Below are 7,863 nucleotides of genomic sequence, written 5' to 3'. Positions count from 1 at the left end.
TGACTCCATCGTCAGGTGCGTAGTGGTACACTAAACTATAGTCTTGTCACATTTTACACAAACTTTCTTCATTTGCATTGCGACAGGAGTTGAATAAATAATACACATATATATATATATGTTTGTGCCCGTCCTGTATATATATGTGTATTATTTATTCAACTCCTGACGCAATGCAAATGAAGAAAGTTCGTGTAAAATGTGACAAGACTATAGTTTTTAGTGTACCACTACGCACCTGACGATGGAGTCATCTCCGAAACGGCCGTAGTGGAATATTACCCCTGATTGCGTTGACGGTAAGAACCATAGATATTATTATTAATTGTTTCTTATTGAACTATCTTATATCTATTTTACACGGGTTGGTGTCTGCCTTTTTCACACCTTTTCTCTATATTTTATCATATTATTATAGACAGATCATCATAGGTTCTTGAGATTATTGTCATACATGCTTTCAATCATTGGAAAAATCTTCGATTGTGTAAAACAAAACAAAATAATACAATTGCAGAAGGGCACGGTGCCAATTTGAGCCGTGTCCATATTTTGTTAAATAATTGGTGGTTTACAGCAACTGGATAAAACATTTTACAATATTTATGTAGAAATGTGTGCATGATTTAGAAAGTCATTAAGCTGGAAAACTGCAATTGGATAAAACCTGCAGAAAAATTGGATAAAAACTGCAGACTTTTCAGAGAGGTTACTTCGATGTATTCATTAAGCTTAGTGAAAACGTAATATAGATACTGTATGTATACAAATAAGAACTTGAACTCTTAGAGAGCTTTTAATGTTATTAAACCAACAAAAAGGGTTGTGCATGTTTACTAGCGCTACTCAGCAACAAAAACCATTTAATTTATCTCTAAATTACATATTCTTAAAGTGCACTGAGCACCAACCTAAAAAATCTATGTAACTTACCCATATAATATAGTTACAAAATGCTCAAACTCACATTGTGACATTTATAATTTGGCAACATATTTCTCCAACAGAAAATTCATCTGCATAAGAATTTTATTGTGCTCTTACTATGTCATTCGCATTATTTGTTGCCAATGAAGCTGCACGACCATATAAATGAGGAGGCCCCTAACACTTCAAGAACAAAAGCCAACTTCAAGTATATTCCACTACACCAAGTATTTTAACCCAAATATGAGTTAAGGATAAGTGTAGGATGAGTGGTCTTTTTATTGACTAATGCAATGCCAACATGTTCTTTAGACAGCTGTTAATTGATAGATACAGCCAATGGCAACTAGGGACCTACAGTTTTATAGTGGAATACGAACCACATCTTTTCCTTGTAATTAACGAATAGGTCTAATTATCAGGATAGTACTGCGGATAGTAGTACTCACTATACTCCGTTCAAACAGTCGTGGCACCTGATGGATTAGGAGGCCCCAAGGGTTTCCATGGGGTGTCCTAATCCGTCAGGCGCCACGGCTGTTTGAACGGAGTATAGTGCGGATATTAATCCAACCAGGGAGCATCGCATCCACAGTGCATGCCTATAAATCAACGAGCAAGATCCACACTTCGTGACCTCCTAGTAGCTGGATTACAAGACGACGCTACCGTCCCAGTCATTCCGAATGAGAGGAACTGCGCGACCGGACTGGACTTTAATAAATTATCATTTTAGCGGATTGTCTAGATGTTAGGCCTACGTCTTGAATTCACCAAAGGCCCAAAACACCATACGTTTACATTTCACATTCATAATACGAATGAAATATTTATAATACCGGTACTGTATATATAAATGTTTATGTGTATGCATCCCTTAGCGCGAAACTTGAGCAAGAATTATCCCATTTTATGAAATTTGGTATAAAGGTGTGCTAGCATTGACTACATAAACACTAGTGTTTTTAAAGTAGCCGTTTCAGTTTAGTTCTTAAAATTGAAAATTTTCACATAACAGCATTGTTTACTTACAGCATAGTTTTACCATAGACCAGGTTTTACTCATAACAACCAAACGGGTAACGTACCAATGAGGTTCAAGGGTTGAGAGAGAAGAAGTAAAATTGTAATGTTTCGAACTTCAACTTATAAGCTGTATAGGCCAATTTCATTGTTGGATGGTGCAGTTAGTGTTTGGTTTGGTACAACCATAGATAAAACATACTCCGTACAACGTAACGTTTGTTGCATCACTGAACAGAGGTTATAAACTAAAACATAACCTCTTAGAAGTTATGCGTAGTGATTTTTTTTTATAATTAAAACACTATCGTAGGTAAGTAGTGTACGCAACTCGCGTAAATAGTGTTAACGACACTCGTATAAGTTTTCAAGGCACTCGCCAAGGCTCGTACCTTAAATTTTCTAATTCGTGTCGCACTATCTTTACGCTATCGTTGCGTAAACTACTTAGCTAGCCTGCGTTCTGCATGAAACAACAACACGCGCAGCAATGCAAGTCGAATGCCTATTCGAGTATGAAGGAGTTACTTCATTTTGAAATTTTTGAAGGAAAATAAACCAGACGGTGAACGTAAATACAATTTTTTAAATATAAATGTGACGTATTTATTTTGTAATAATTTCAACTTAGCCTGACTGAGAAGGGTATGCTAAAACTCGAAAGTATCTGCAGATACATACATCAACCATTGGCTAAATAAACACTAGTGCTATTATTGCTCGTACATACCAGTACTATATTGAGGCGTTACCTTACTCGGTCTAGATTCCTACCGCGTCCTCATCTCCTGATACTCGGTGCTCGCTTTGGCCGCCTCATGCTGTTGGATTATCCGTTTCCGGTATCATCCGAGACCGAGACACGTCCAACAGATCAGAGATAAAAATGGGATTAGTCGAATGAAGAAGTATGTTCTCAGTCCAAAAATATTTATTTGCTCCTTGACTGAAAGCATTGAATTATGCCTGTTTGGACGAGTTTTTAAACTAGAATTACTGTACTTCATTCAGTTCATTTGCATTCATAGTCATACAGTACTTCCAGATCAATTTAAACATGTCGAGTCGATTGTTTCGTAGAAGTCAAAGGAAGAATGCCTGAATGCACTGTTTGGTTGTAAACACATTCATAATCATTCCTACTTATAATCGAATACAGGTTTATGTCTGCCTTCTTGAGACAGACAGCTCATCGCCCATCGGAACTGGAACTTGTCTTCGGAGTTTTGAGGTTTTGAGCATCGTTTTGAGTTTGGAAACTTGTTGAACGGATCGGATGAAGATCGGTTTTAGGTTGGATTCGACTGATTCTGCTCCGGGAACGACAACCATCACCCTTGGGATCCGAACTGCAGAACTTGGTATCAGGATTACAGAGAGTCGTAGAACCTTACTCCGTTACTCCATCGAACACCGATGAAGAGTGCTTGAGTATCGATACTTACTTGACTATCGAGTGGCCTCCAATTCCCTTCAATTGCAGCATAATAATTAATAGTCTCTTTAGAAATTGAAATGCGAACACATTCTCTAGGTACTGTAGCTGAAATTTTAAGAAAATAGTTATACGTTAGAGCTTATACTACACAAACTAACGGACTAGACATGTTTAGCGCTAAACTGAAATGAAATACAGTATTCTAAACCTCGTCGTTCTTTACGTCATTGTTGATTTTGGTTAACTTACTGAGTATTGTACAGGGTACGTATAACGTGCAGGATGAGAGCTGTCAATATCGACTTGTTCATATAGTACTAGGTTATGTTATCGTTGTATGCAATCATGTACCGTACCTGTTCTTCTACACCCACCTCGTCTTTCCGTTTCTCAGTCTTGAGCCTACCTCCTTTGTTCACGTGCAATCTAAAGCCCCCACAGATTGACATTATTGTCTATCTTCGATTAGATGCATTACATATAAAGGTAAACGTTCCGTTTTAACTATTTTTTATTGTCGAAAGATTTCGCAGGCAGAATATGGATGGAAAAGTCCACTCAACACTTCGGTCGGTGCGCAAGTGTGCGCGTGAAACGCTCAGTTTGAAACCACATTTTCAATCTTGGTATCAGGAGAGGAGAATGTAGTAGGAAGTCGTGCATGGCTTTCAGCTCAGAATATTATATCTTGATTGTACTGAGTGTATAATTAATTGTTGTAGAGAAAATGTACTATATATATTATAATATACTATCAGGGGCGAGCCATCCCCCCAATCATCTTTGAAAAGTGTAAAAGTTGGAAATGTTTGGGTATTTAAAGGTATGAGTTGGGATTTTGGGAAGTTTGAAACTGTTGTTGAAATGTCAACTTAAAAGTTAATTTCAAACTAAGCAGACATTTACCTTTATAAACTAATAATTAAAGTAAAAAAGTTGGAAATTTCAATGTTGAGTAACATGGTACGTTGCGTTGCGATAACCGTATCTGCAGTACTCAGTAATTCAAGGGAAATTTATTTATGAGCTGCACCACAGCCACCTCTCCGTATCCACTTGAGTTTTTATTGTAAATTTATTTTAACAGGCTGAAAACTTGATGTATAATATTTGATCAGTAGACCTACAGTGTGAACTTTTGTTAAGACACTTAAGACTAATCAACATTGCAGATTTACAGTTAAACCGATAATTTGAAAGAAACCTTAATTTCTTTTTACTTGTGTAAGTCAGCTATAAAGAGGATTTAAAGGTAAAATATCCTTTTTACTGTTAAAACTTAATATTAACAAGTTGGGAAATTCGAGTAATATAGTTGGGAAATTCGAGTAATATAGTTGGAAATTCGGCGTAAAATTGTTGGGAGATTTGAAAGTGTTTCCGGTCCCCAATATTTTTTTCGTGCGACGCCCCTGTAAAATATGTTATATAATTTTTAAATATGCTGATCTTAACTTTTTTTGACAACTTGAATCCCTAATTAGTCCACATTGCAACAGTTGGTATATGTAGTTCCTAGTAAGTACCCCAAAACCATCTTAAGACATCGTCCTGTAGAACAATTTAAGGGTGTTTGGTCAAAAATTTTCATGTCTAATTTTTTGTAATTGTTTAATTGTACTAAAAATTAGAGATACAAAAATATAAGAAAACATTTTTTATTTTGAATAATAAGCGAGATGTGGAGCTTGAAAGTAGTAAATTTGTTATCTTTGGTACCAATTCACAGGGAAAATGGGTAATGCGATTCTCACCAAAATTGGCATTCAGGTGCGGAAAAATAAGGTAATTCTCCCTGTGAGTTGGTACCAAAGATGAAAAATTTACTACTTTCAAGCTCCATATCTCGCTTAGTATTAAAAATAGAAAATGTTGTCCTATATTTTTGTATCTCTAATTTTTAGTACAATTGAACAAAGAGAAAAAATAAGTGTTGTGTACCTGGCCGAGTGTGTGGTCGCTGGCGGTTGTAGGGTTGGGAGCTACGAAGTTGTGGTCTGACACCTCGGATGGTGAGTGGAACTCACGAGGATAAAAACACGACGTAAAATGAAAAGAGTTTATTTTATAAGACTTTAAATTTTGCAACTCATAATTTAAAAAATACAATTGAATAAAAACACTTTTAAAAAGGAACAATTATTAATTTGGACTAATAAAAGTTTACATCAACAACCAACGCGAATGCTAAACTGGCCTGGCGCTGGCAGTCAGCAGTGACTACTGCCTCAATTCTTAGGTTTTTATCAGGTTTAGTTAATGGCAACAATTACAATGATGCGGTGGCAGTAACACCCGCGGAGTTACCTTCTACACAAAGCCTAGAAGTTTCAGGAAGATTCTTGATGGTTTGTTATCGGTAACTATTGGTAACTACAATGATGCAGCCAAGGGCTGTTCAAAAAGTGTTAGCTTAATTGTTAAACAAACTCCTCTCTTTATAGTGTTTAAGTGGCTTACTCATGGTCTTCAGAATACTAACGAAATTTCGTTTTAATTGTTGAACAATAATATATACTTATATGTACATTTGAATATTAATAATCATAAGCTACTATACAACATAAGACCAAAACAGATACATCGCTATTCCTTTCAAACAACCGTCTCCAGTGCTCTGCTGTTTTCTGCCCTCCGGATACACAGCAAGTCGACGGCAACTTTGTGACAAGCTTCGCATTCCAGTCATTCGCCGCATCTTGCTGGCATTTCTGTTTTCCTGTCTCCTGGACTATACAAGTAAAATCCTATCTGCCCCTTGCAAATTGTATTCAGCTTGCTGACGGGACATTCTTCTTCTCTTCGTCACATAAAAACACAATATTTTTGTCCAAACACTATAAAGAATTTTTTAAATATGGTAATGTCTTTCGACCTGCTATGGTGCTATTTTTAGACCAACTAATGATATAACAGGTTCTCAAGGAGTAAAGTTCTATTTGACCTGACAAAATAACAGAACCTATAGGGAATAAGCAACGATACTGAGAACTTCATGTTTTCCGCAAGTCTTGACTTAAATACTTTAATCTGTAATATTTAGAGTAGTCAATGGACAAATGGTATGTCAATTATTTAGCTGGTGTAAACATTGAGTAAATAAATATAAAAGCAACAACATTGTCGCTATCACCTCAAACCACTGATGAGTAAACAACCTACAACTACATTCGACTAGGTCTCTGTCATGTTTGTCTCTAGCTAGAACCAACAATATTAGACAGCGACAGAAAAGCTATTGTGTCGTTAATTGCTGCTACGGTGTTATGAACCCCTGATACATAGCCAGTCAACGGCAACTCTGTGGCAAGCTTTCTGGCATTATACTGGTCCCGCGCGGAGCGGACCACTTTTTTCACAGTTGCGGAAAAGATGAAGTTCTCAGTATCGTTGCTTATTCCTATAGGTTCTGTTGGCAAGCCCTGGCAAGGTCCGCCAGTACACTGACCAAATAGAAAACAATAATATTTTCTGTTTAAACTGTGTGTTTCTCAAATAATATTTATACTACAAGAAAGAAGAAGAAACTCAGGTGGGCATGGGGCTTCTGAAGTCGTCCGTGATTTCAAGATTCTCTGTATTACGTCAATTTTATTTTACTATACAGTATTGGCCTCCCGTCCCTGATGATAACTCAATCATTGTATAAACACACTATTTATACACTATTTACTACTATTTACACTATTACACTATTTACACTATTACACTATTTATAAAAAGCTTATATTTTCTGAAAGATCTTTTATTTTTCTTTCGGACATAATTCAATTTATTTACCCCAACCTCAGGGACGTTTCTCAATTGGTATATGGGTAGAAAAAATACAATTAAAAAAATAACATTGTTTTTATAAAAATATACATAAATATATTTCCAATATTTCGATTCGTCTTAGATTGATGTTAATAGATACTTTTAGGCCAGCGTTCATGTTTTAAACGACTAATTTAGAGGAATTTACTTTTACTATACTTAATTGTATAATAGTATAACGAAGTAGTCAGATAAACTATATTTCGTCAACAATCTAAAGTCCCACTACAAATGTTGATAATGGATTGCATCATGACATAAATAGTTTAATCGATGATTTAAAATAGCCTAGCTGTTTGCCTCTAAATTAATCTTTGCATTTTGTAGTAGTTTACTTTATTAGCCTATATGTGGTTAATTCCCCATGTAGCCTTCCTTCATTTTTGTTGCTGTAGTTTTCTGCTCTCCTAGTAAACAGCGATCTCTGACCAAGACCTGTTGAAGAACCGTCGTCGTCCTCTTGTTTCCCTGTCGATTTCTCTCCGCGAGTCCGCGGTCTGTTAAAATTCGGTCTAAAGTTTGTATAAATGAGCAAATGATTCTAGAAACAAAGAAGCACACATTGGCGTGATATTTAAGAATTACAGTCAAATTCACTCCCTCGAAAGCCACTTTGAGGCATTAAAATCACAGGCACTCTTGCTGTTACACAAGAGAGG

This window comes from Macrosteles quadrilineatus, unplaced genomic scaffold (assembly GCF_028750875.1).
Source record: "Macrosteles quadrilineatus isolate MER2022 unplaced genomic scaffold, UCM_ALF_1.0 Scaffold_8__2_contigs__length_117827958, whole genome shotgun sequence".
NCBI classification, from domain to species: Eukaryota; Metazoa; Arthropoda; class Insecta; order Hemiptera; family Cicadellidae; genus Macrosteles; species Macrosteles quadrilineatus.
Note: the sequence above shows the minus strand (reverse complement) of the source record.